The sequence below is a fragment of the Alligator sinensis genome, unplaced genomic scaffold, assembly GCF_000455745.1.
Source record: "Alligator sinensis unplaced genomic scaffold, ASM45574v1 scaffold1391_1, whole genome shotgun sequence".
Classification (NCBI taxonomy): domain Eukaryota; kingdom Metazoa; phylum Chordata; order Crocodylia; family Alligatoridae; genus Alligator; species Alligator sinensis.
In genome coordinates, this window is record NW_005842761.1 from 725,096 (window position 1) to 732,703 (window position 7,608).

The window sequence follows — 7,608 nt, forward strand, 5'->3', positions numbered from 1 at the left end:
TTGGCAGCCAAACCCCCCCCCCCCCCCCAGCTTCTCACTGCACTTGCCACATTTAAATGCTGTTCTATAAGTGAGGAAAAGTTGTGTAGCTTGTGTGCATAACACCAGCAACATTTTTAACTCTGTACTTCTTGCTGAATTAATAAACTTGCAGAGTGATAAAGAACAGTGAAGTAACCTGATTTGAGGACAGCTCTCCCAAGGAAAAGTCATCCTGAGAGGGATGTTAGCCTTGCAATGCATGAGCTCAAGCTCTACAAACTCATCCCAAAGAAGCCCGTTCTCTCTGTATTAAATACCTCTGTGGCCAGTTGACAAACGAGCTGTAAGCTCAGCCTGTTGGGTGTCAGCTTTAAAATGCAGCTGGAACCTCAGTACGTTCGTGAGTGTGACCCACTGTCATACTGACAGTGACCAGTCACCATGACAAACCCCCAAGGGACACAGGGATTGTCCCCTGTGAATGTTTTCTGCTCCAGACTGGCTTCCCTTATGGATAACAAGCTTTAGCCAAATAGAAATTACTGGGCCAAGACACAGGGAACTGAATGGATGGCACAGCAAGTGTGCTGCAGGTGGGAAACATGAGCCCCACACTCCTCCAGCCCCAGCAGGTGGAAATGGGAGACTCCCCAGAGTCCACACTTCATCCAAAGCGGCAGCCCTTTCCAACTGTGGGGAGGGAAAGGAGCCAGATACATGGAAAGGCCATGGCTGAAGGATCTTCACAGGGTGAGGGAACCCAGGGAAATCGCTATTCCATGCAATGTCCATACTATTGGGCACCTCCAACAGTTGTTAGTTGTGGTCTTTTTCCACCTACATTTTTAGAGACATTTTGAAACTGCCCTGGGTGGAAGAGGCTGGAGCAGTGCAGGAGAGAGGGGAAATCAAGGCAATAACTGTAGCACATCCCTTCCGAGCGTGCCCAGAATGACAAGCCTGGTCAGATGGATGGAAATGGATCTAAATTCCACATCTCCGCCTTCATCCTGCAGACAGCACTGGGGGTGGGGATGAGATGCATCGGCCCAGCCCCAATCCCATGCAGGGACTGACAGAAGTCAATGAAAGTGTTCCACTTTGGAACGCTTTCATCTGAACCCTGATTAGCATGTCTTGCAGGCCCCGTGTGATACTCACATTTGCTCTCTTCCTTCGTCCAGGCTTTTTATTTGTGTTTCTCTTTAGTCTGTAGCTTCAAGTCAAGTCAGAGCAGGAGTTGACCAGAGCACAGGTGGGGAAGAGGGCACAGGCCCCTGGGGCCTCCACTGGGCTGCACCCAGTGGCAGGAGATCCTCTACAAGCCCCTGGACCATGGAGACTTACAGACCCACCTAGGCCAGGGCCTGACGTTCAGTGCAGCAGAGGCACAGAAGTGGGATCGGGCCCCAGCCTGGCCTGGCCAGGTCTGGGACTCTTTGTGGTCCAGAGGCATGTTTGGGGGATGGGGTGCTCCTGCCGCTGGGCACATCTCGGTGGAGGCCCTGGGAGCCCATTTCTCTCCCCCACCTGTGCTCCGGGTGCAGCAGGCAGCCTGCAGCAGCAGCAGCCTCCTCCCACAACACAGGTAGGGGGGCCTGGACCCCCAGAGGGGGAGCTGCACTCCCCCTCCTCCCATGCACCCCTGGATTGTGGAGACTTCCAGGTGCCACGTGTGTGTCTGCCCTGGTGGCCTCCACATTAAGGCCAATTTGCTGCTTGAAGGTTTTCCAGGCAGAGTCAGTGTTTCCCTTGGTTCTAAGCAGCATGTGTGTCTATGCATGTGCATGTGTGTGGTTGGAGGGGGGTGGCAGCAAAGGAAGCTACTTTTCACTTTACGAGTCAGTCACTGTACAAGAACCCATCCCAAATCAGGGACTCAGACTGGGCAGTCGCACCATCCCACAGGCACTGGAATCTGAAAGTAAACCAGGTTCAACCCTAGCCCAGCCTCCTAGGAGCCACACAACACCCCTCCCCCACCCCTTTCCCACCTCCTCCCACAAAGAAAGGGAAATGGGCTTGGGCAGAAACATTTACAGCAAGGGACAGAATCCTTTGCAGGGGCAGAAACCTTTGCAGCAAGGGGCAGTTCCCTCTGGCAAAGCAACATTTTTGAGGATGCTGGTCTCTGAGGGGCAGGACCTTTCTCCCATTCAGGTCTGCGCCCATATGGAAAGCTACAACGTCTATCCCCAGACACACTGTGGGCTATTAACCAGTCTGCCCCTGTCTCTCAGCCAGTCTCCTGGCATGTTCCTCTGTCTGTCTATCATTAGGAAAACTCCTTTCCTCTCTGATCTGCTCCAACCACAATATAGCACCAGTTTGTTCTTAGGATTTCAGTCAAACCAAAGCAAGGAACATGGCCTCTCCCTGCCCAGGTCCCAACCCTCCCTCAACCTCCACTTTCCCCTTCTCCCTGCCCTGCCTCATAAGGACAGCACTGTGGGATGGGGCACTGGCTGGCTGTTTCAGGTATCCCCAGGTTCAGGGCTGTGTCCTTTCCCAGGGAGCCCTGCCTTGCCCCAGTTTCTACCCTTTGACCTCTGCACAAACAGACAATGCTGCACATTCCTCCTTCCCTTTCAATACACTCAGCCATCACCACAGCCACACCCCCAATGTCCAACTCAAGTATTTCTTGATCCTTGTTTCATTCTGCAGTTCCCAGGAAATGACCATCATTTCTTCACCCCCTAAATGCCCATGCACCCACTTGGGCAATATCCTCTTGTTTATCTCCGTTCTGCAGAGTGGCTGATTAAAAAAAACCCTAGAACAAAATTTGGGAACTCCTTTTCTTTTGGCAGGCCAGAGCTCTGCACAGCTCACCACTGCTCCAACTGTGAGCTTTCAAGCACTATGGAAGTTCAGTATTTAGTACTTGTTTAGATTAATCCAGCTGCAAACTAAGGACAAGCCCTTTCATTTTGGTACAAAGCCTATTTCACCTTTAGGGGTTGAAGAAAGCAGACACATGTACACATGAAGTACTTCAAGCCCTGCCCTAATGGCATGTTTTCCCCATTTGGAGTGCATGAGCACTATACAAACATGCAGGTCCCACATAGCTAAAGCCTCTTAAAATGTGCCTGAGCTATGGCTGCTGTACTGCTCCACAGCTGGGGCCTGCTGAGTGGGGAGCCCAACAGGCTTCATGGCCACAATTCCCCAGAGGCTTCAAAAGGACTTCCAGGGAGCTGGACTTGCTGTGTGGCACAGACCCTTGGGTGCTGAGCTTTCCCTGGGGAGATGAACATGAGTCATCAGTGTGACAAAATCATCAGCAAAGCTAACCACACTTTATAATGCATTAGCAGGTGCATGACAAAGAGAACCAAGGAGGTGATACTTCCCCTCTATACGGCATTGGTCAGACTGCAGATGGAGTACTGTGTCCAGTTTTGGGCGCCGTACTTTAAGAAGGATGTGAATAACCTTGAGAGGGTCCAGAGGAGGGCCACTCATATGGTTAAGGGTTTGCAGGCCAAACCCTATGAGGACAGACTAAGGGACTTGGACCTCTTCAGCCTCCGCAAGAGAAGGCTGAGAAGTGATCTTGTGTCTGCTTACAAATTTATTAGGGGGGTGCAAGGGATCGGAGATGCTCTGTTCACCAGGGCGCCTCTTGGGGTAACGAGGAACAATGGTCACAAAGTGACAGAGAGCAGATTTAGGCTAGACACCAGGAAAAACTTCTTCACAGTAAAGCTATCCAAAACTTGAAATGAGCTTCCAAGGGAGGTGGTGCTCTCCCCTACCTTGGGGGTCTTCAAGAGCAGGCTGGAGAGGCATCTGGCTGGGGTCGTCTGACCCCGGCGCTCTTTCCTGCCATGGACAGGGGGCAGGACTCAATGATCTGTTGAGGTCCCTTCCGACCCGAGCATCTATGAATCTATGAATCTATGATAAGTTCAAAACTACGGTGTGGGCCCTGGGCATCAGCTTGGAAATGGGGCATATGAACCTACTAGTAAATTGCCCATCAAGAATGATGGAGGGGACGTAAGGGGACAGAGACCCATGTCCGGGTCCCGCTCCTCCCCACCTCTCCCCTCCCCTCCCGTTTCTCCGCATCCAGCCCTGCTCCAACCCTCCCTCCTACTCCAGGTCTGGCCCTGCTCCACCCCCTCCTGCTCTACTGCTCTGGGTCCGGACCTGCTCCATCCTCCCCCACTCCCCACCGCGCTGGGTCCAGCCCCACTCCCCACCCCCACACCACTGCTGCGGGTCTGGCCCCAACCCTGCTGCTCCAGGTCCAGGCCCACTTCACCCACCCTCCCCGCTGCTCTGGGTCTGGTCCCCCCGTTCCGCGTCCACCTGGCCCGCGTCCGGCTGCCTCCCTGTCCCTCCCTGCTGCCCTCCCTGCCTGCCTGCCTGTCACCTCCCCCTCCCAGCTGGCTGTTCTGGCACAGGCAGGAGGGCGGGCAGGGGGGCGCCGCCTTTGTGATTCCCCCCTTTACCCTCAGGCAGGGAGGTGGGGGGAAGCCCCATTGCCCGGGTGGCCTGGGCGTGTTCACTGCCACCACAAAGTACCCCAGCAGCCTCCACCTCCATCTCCCCTCTGCCTCCTTGCCTGGGGCGGCAGCAGCAGCAGTAGTGGTGGTGGCAGCAGCTCCCACCCTGTGGCTGAGGTGGTGGGGGTGGTGGCAGCGACTGCAGCTCCCTCCCCACAACCTGCCTCCGCCTTTGCCTCCTCTTCCACCCCCTGCCTGAGGCAGCAGCAGTGGCTCCCTCCCCCTGCTCGCCTCCGCCTCCACCTCCGCCTCCGGAGCAGCGGGGCTTCCAACCGCCTCCCTGCCTATGGAGCCAATCGCCGCCGACCCTCCTGGCGGCGCACGCGCACTTGCCCAAAGTGTTATGGACAGACAGACACACAGAAACAGACTAAGCCCTTTATTATATTAGAATTGTAGTTTGCAGGCAGCTGCTGGAGGAAGGAGAGAAGCCAGGCACCAGATCCTGCCCAGGATAAGTAAGTGATCCAGCTGCCTGTGCCTTTGGTTTTGCTGAGGGTTTGTTTGGTGGGCTGTGTGTGTTTGGGGCGTGTGCTCTGAGAAGCTGGGAGTGATTGCTGACTGCTGAGTGATTGCTGATTGTTGATGGGTTGCTGATTGAGTGAGCGATTGCTGAGCGATTGCTGCCTGGGCCTGGCAGAAGCCCTAAGAAGGGGGCTGCAACTAGGGAGTCTGTGTCCAGGTAGCCAGTGAACAGCGACTGCAAACAGGAGAGTTTGCAGGCAGTTCGCAGGCCAGTTCCTTGGCCAGCTCATGGGTAGTAGCATAGACTATTACCATACAGTGGTGGGGACATGTCACACCCCGTGGCTTCCCACCTCGGCTCCAGCTGGTGCTCCCTTCCCTTTCATCACTGAGGCCTCCACTGAGACGGAACCCAGATGCAGCCCCTGGATCCAGGCTGCGAGGGCTGTCTGGCACAGCTGCCAGCAACTGGGAATAGGAGCAAGGTCACCCCCACCTGTGGTGTATGCGCCTTAGTGAGGTCCTTGGAGTCCCAGGTGACTGAGCTCCAGGCCCAGGTAGGCAGACTTTGTGCCATCAGGACCCATGAGCAGGAGATGGATGATTACTACAGTCAAGCTCTTCTCCTGAAGAATGAAGAGAGAAGAGCATGGATGTCTGACTATGTGAAGATGGACAACAGGAAGATCAACCAGGAGCCACACTCAGGGGATGCTTGGAAGATGGTCATCTTGGGTCCCAAAACACTCAGTACCAGGGTCACTTCTCCCTTGGAACTGATCAACAGGTATGCACCTCTCACACCACCAGCAGAGCCATCAGTTGAAGCACTGACTCTGGATGAGGGGGGGCAGCTAACTGCCACCCCTAAGAAGAGATGCAGGGTGGCCATTCTGGGTGAATCCCTCCTGAGAGGGAGAGAGGGAGTGATCTGCTGTCCTGACCCCCTGGCCTGTGAAGTCTGGTGCTTCCATGGGCCCATACCCAGATTGTTGCAGAGAGGATTCCTAAACTCATCCGGCCCTCTGACCACTACCCAATGTTCCTCATCCACGTGAGCATGAATTACATGGCTTGGAGCAATTCTGGCCGGCTCACGAGTGACTACAGGGCTCTGGGGGCTGGGTTCAAGTCTTTTTCTCTGTGCTTCCTGTTGCAGGCCATGGTCCTAGGAGGAAAGGATGCATCAAAGAAGTGAACAGAAGTCTCCGACAATGATGCCACTGAGAGGACTTCGATTTTCTCGACCACAGCGCGCACTTCAGGGAGAGAGGACTCCTGGAAAAAGACAGCATCCACCTCATGTGAAGAGGTAAGTCCCTGTTCTTGGCCATGATGGCTGAGTGTCTAGATAGGGCTTTAAACTAAGATTGCTGGGGGAACAGGGTAACACTGACTGGAGCATGCCTGGGGACCGACATACAAGGAAACTCCATAGATAGGGACACCAGGAGGGCCACTCTCATGGGAGCTGAGGGAATAGTTCTCCTTCAGCATGACAGGAAGTTGAGGACCTCAGTAGGGGGACTCAGGTGCCTGTACATGCCAGGAGCATGGGGAACAAGCAGGAGGAACTATCCCTCCTGCTCTCCAGTGGCCATTTTGATCTAGTAGGGATTATGGAGACCTGGTGGGACTCCTCACATGATTGGAGCATAGCCATAGAGGGCTATGCCCTGCGCAGAAGGGACCAAGTAGGGAAAAAAAGCTGAAGGTGTAGCTCTCTATGTGAAGGAGCAGTACACCTCCTTGGAGGCTGACATCCCTCTGGCTTGAAACCCTCTGGATCAAGCTGCAGGGTGGGGTGGCATGGTGAGAGAGATCTAACTGTAAGTGTATACTACAGACCACCAAACCAGGGTGAGGAACTTGATCTAGAGTTCGCCTGAGAACTAACAGAGGCTGCATGTACACGGGACATGGTCATCATGGGCGACTTCAATTATCCAAACATCTCTTGGGAGGAACACTTGGCCAAGTTGGATCGGTCGCGTTCCTTCCTGACCTGCATTGAAGAGCTTTTTCTGACTCAGAAGGTGCATGGGCCATCCAGAGGTAACACTCTTCTAGAGCTGGTCCTGGCCAAAGGAGATGATCTGGTGACTGACTTAAACACAGAGGACAGCCTGAGTGATAGTGACCATGAAACCATTTTGTTCATGGTCCATCGCATGGCAGACAAATTGGATAGCAGGCTTGAAGTTTTAGACTTCAAAAATGCAAACTTGAACAAGCTCAGGTCACCAGGGACCGAAGGTGAAAGGAGTGCATGAAGAGTGGTTGTTTCTAAAGGTCACGATCCTTGAAACACAAAGGGGGTCCATTCCCATGCAGAGGAAATGTAGCAAAATGGCTGGGAAGCCCTCTTGGCTAAACAAAAATCATGGTCCTCTTAGGAAAGAAGAAAGAGACATACAGACAATGGGGGCTAGGGACAGCCCCCAAGGAGGACTCTATAGCAATGGCCCACACTCGTAGGGATAAGATTAGAAAAGCTAAGGTGGCGACTGAACTAAAATTATCAATGTGGCGGGCCAGTAGGGGGCGCTCCTGCGTTGAGCCGCCCACCTCCCTGTGCCCGACCACCTTCCAGGCTCCGAGTGCCTCCCTGGGGTGCCTCCCGTCCGGCCGACCCCTTCCC